Source organism: Carlito syrichta, unplaced genomic scaffold (assembly GCF_000164805.1).
Source record: "Carlito syrichta isolate Samal-C Ts95f unplaced genomic scaffold, Tarsius_syrichta-2.0.1 Scaffold317703, whole genome shotgun sequence".
NCBI classification, from domain to species: domain Eukaryota; kingdom Metazoa; phylum Chordata; class Mammalia; order Primates; family Tarsiidae; genus Carlito; species Carlito syrichta.
Window position 1 is genome coordinate 189,716 of NW_007261799.1, and position 3,739 is coordinate 193,454.

The 3,739-nt window shown below is 38.5% G+C and overlaps 1 protein-coding gene across 2 annotated transcripts in view; it reads right to left on the reverse strand.

Moving 5' to 3' along the window:
• Window positions 1-117, reverse strand: part of RBM46 (RNA binding motif protein 46) — a 52,558-nt gene extending 52,441 nt beyond the window's left edge. For both annotated transcript variants that reach the window (XM_008074788.1, XM_008074789.1), the window contains exon 1: window positions 33-117. The gene's annotated coding sequence lies outside the window, so the exon portion shown is untranslated. The remainder of the gene's footprint in view (window positions 1-32) is intronic.
• Between the last annotated feature and the right edge of the window lie 3,622 nt (window positions 118-3,739).

Here is a 3,739-nt window from a genome sequence, read left to right on the forward strand (position 1 = left end):
TAGCGACCCCGTTGCCCCCATCCCCTCCTCACCCCTTAGGGTCTCCAAATGTTGGTCCTAAATCTCGGGGACCAACGACACAAACCGCCGCCGCCACCGTTTCGGGGACCAGTCGGTAGGTGGGGGGGGATGGGGGAGCCCACCGCGAGGAGCGTACGCCTGTCCTCGCGCCTCGGCTCGGCCCGGCTCCCAGCGGGCGCCGCGCACGGTGGCTTGTGCAGCCGCACGCGGAGTGCAGCCTCGGCCAATCAGTGGTCAGCTTCGGGGAGGAGCTAGGAAGCGGGGGTGGGACCAAGGCTTAAACCGAGGAGGACGGTTCTCGGGCGGGTCAAAGTGCTTGGAGTGACAGACACGCTAACCAATTGAGGCGAGAAGAGTGGTTTTTAGGGCGTGGATGGGTGTGGAGTAATATGAAATGAAGGTCCTGCGTGCCTCGCTAAAGTGTTTAAAGACGGGGGATATATTTTGAAATGCGCTTTTTAAAAATGTATATATTTTTTAAATTTCAGAGCCAGGGGTTACAAGAACATGCCTGTTACATGGTATATTGCGTACCAGTAGGGATTGAGTTTCAGGAGTCCTCGTTCTCCAAATAGTGAACATTGTACCTGATAGGTATCTTCTGAGAACTCGCCCTCCTTTTAGTGTCTTTATGTCCATTTAGCTCCCACATATAAATGAGAACATGCAGTGTTACGTTTTCTGTGCCGTTTTTAGAGAAAGATACTTCGTAAAGGTTCTTTTTCTTATTTGACGGAGTTGCCAGTCTTAAAATGCTAGTTTGACGTAAAACAACCATACATACTAACTGTGACCTTTTAAATTAAGGGCTGGGGGTAGGGGTGGGAGTTTATAAAGCTAAAAGGTGGATTTGCAAATAGGACTAGAAGTATAAAGGTTAAGTGGTTTAAATGCCTAAGAGAAGGGTTTGAATTGGGAGGCCTAGAAACAAGTGTGCCGCTACCGCTAGTCAGCTTGGGGAGACATTTAGCAGTGGTGTAACTACTGAATCATGTCCTATGCTTATGTAAAACCAGCTTTCACGGGACACAGTTGCTTGGCATTCTATACATATACCCAGAATGTTGCTTCCTTTGAAGCTTAGGAGTAAATGCTGACAAAGAAAGGAAAAAATAATAATGAAATGCCTTTAGGAACCAACTCTTTATCTATAGATATTATCCGTAGACTGATAGAATATTAGAACTGCAAAGAACCTAGATCATATAGACTCTCCTTTAACAAGGAACTTGATACCCAGAATAATTAATGGGTAGCACACTTCTCCTTATTCAACCTCAAGGTATTTTTCTCCCACAATAACTCATGATTTAAGTTGTTTTCATGGAATTAATTAATGTCTACCAATTTAAATTTTCTTTGTTAACAAATCAAAGACATTTATTTCAATTCTTCTCTTTTTTTACATATTCCAACAGCGAGGACTTAGCAGGGACTTTGGAGTCAGATAGACTTGTGCTTAAATCCTTATTTTACTATTTGATGTTTATGACACCTTGGGCAAATTACTTAAGTTCTCTGAGACCCTGTTTAAAATGGTGATTGTGAAAATTAAATGAATAATAATATTAACAAATATTGAACACTTTTATTTGCCAGAAACATTCTTAGGGGTCTTCATATATTCATTTAATTCTCATAGTAATGTTGGCAAAGGTAATAGCCCTACTTTATAGATGGGAAAAGTGAGACACAGAGAGCTTAAGTAACACACACAGGGTTATACAGCAAGTAAGTGACCGCTAGTTTGATTCTGAAACCTGCAGACTTAACTACCAAATTATACTGTCTCAAAATATGTATGGAAACAAGTAGAAAATTTGGTATGATACCAGGTGCACCCTGGAAACTCAACAATTTTTTTTCTAAACTCTCTGCCCTTTAATCAGTGAATACCAATCTCATTTTATGTAGGCTGTGTGCACTCAAAATAAAGCAACTAGAAAACCTAGACTGAGAAACATATTTGTCTTTGTTTGTTTGTTTTGACATGTCATCAACTCTCTACCTCAAAAACTGAAAACATAGTATTAATTACTATTTGTTGCTGTTCTTTTATTTCTTGGAAAAAGATTCCCCCACATTCTTCATTTTCATGTTGGTGCCTTCTCAATTTTCAGTAATTAATTCTAAATAAGTCTGATGAAGGTAAACCTAGCTGAAATACTAGACATGTTAGTCGGAAAAGTCAAAACAACTATCAGTTTCTAGGAAATGCTGTAGGATCTTTAAAGATTCACTAGGTGGAGATGTTGAAAGGTATAAGAGATAGTTCTTGGAAGTAGCCTGAAAGCCTATTGAACATTTCTGATTTTCTCCTTTCATTTTCTTACCACCAAGTATAAGGAAAACCAAATAAAGAAGGACTTCATAACTAGCATATAGAACCTTGCTTTAGATGGGACCATATTATTTAAAGACCCTTCCTGTGTCTACATTATATGTCCTTTTGGTCAGCTTTCTTCTAAATTTTTATTATTCAAAGTGTATTAATAGGTGTACTTTTCAAATCCCAGAAAAACTATTTTCTGCATGTAAAATTAAGGTAATGTCCTTTAACTTTATTTCTCAAGGCACCTAGAAAAGAGATCTGAAACAGTTTTATCAAATAGAATTCTTCAGGAATAGATTCCAAATTAGGATTTGTTGTTAGTTTATTTTCAAGTTTATGAGAAAGGGTGATCATAAAGTGTAAGAAGAAAGATAAGCAATCTAGAGGTTGATTCTGAAAAGAATCCAAGCATTGAAATACTTATCTGTGAAGGAGGAAGTAGGAAAACTCTGTAAACAACAGAAAGGAAAATAATACTGACTGTGGGGCAGGGAAGAAAAAGTTACCAATAAAAAATTAGAATGAATATGTAAAAAGTAGTTAGTTAAAATATTCTGGATGCATGTAGATGGTATTTTTTTCCCATATGAATTTCAAACCTATTAGATTATTTAGAAATTTGCTGTTTTGTTTTGTTTTGTTTTTGAGTTGGGGTTTTACTCTTTTGCCCAGGCTAGAATGCAGTGGGATGATAATGGCCCACTGCATCCTCTAACTGGCTCTGGAGATCCTTCCACTCAGCATCCTGAGTTGCTAGGACTACAGGTGCATACCGCACACCTAGCTAATTCATTTTATTTTTTGTGGGGACAAGTTCTCGCTTTGTTGCCCAGGCTGGTCTCAAACTCCTGGGCTCAAGCACTGCTCCCACCTTGGCCTCCCAAAGTGCTGGAATTACAGGTGTGAGCCACCATGCCTGACTTTAGAAGTTATTTTCATATACCTTCTGTAAAATGCAAACCACCAAAAAGAAAAGGCATTGGAAATCATCTTAAATGTTTAAAATTCAACTAGTCCTAATTTTAAAAACTGACAAGTGACTTGTTTCTTATAAAGGAGCAGTGTGCAGTGGTCTGATTTATTTTCCATATGCTGGAGCTTCCTCCATCCATATCTGGTAGTGATATCACAGATACACCAAAAAATAGCAAGGACTTTCATGTGTATAGAATTAATGATCTACAGCACATAGCTCAGGAGCAAGGAATTACCCTTTAATGTGGTTTCTCTTCAATTGAAATGACATCCCAAAACCCTAATGGAAGTGTGAATTTTGTTTTCAAAGCATACAGTATGTGTGTTTATTCTAATTCACCGATCCTTACTTTTTCACCCTTGTGTAAATACTTCCTGACAGATTTTTTTTTTTTTTTTTTGAGTTGGAGT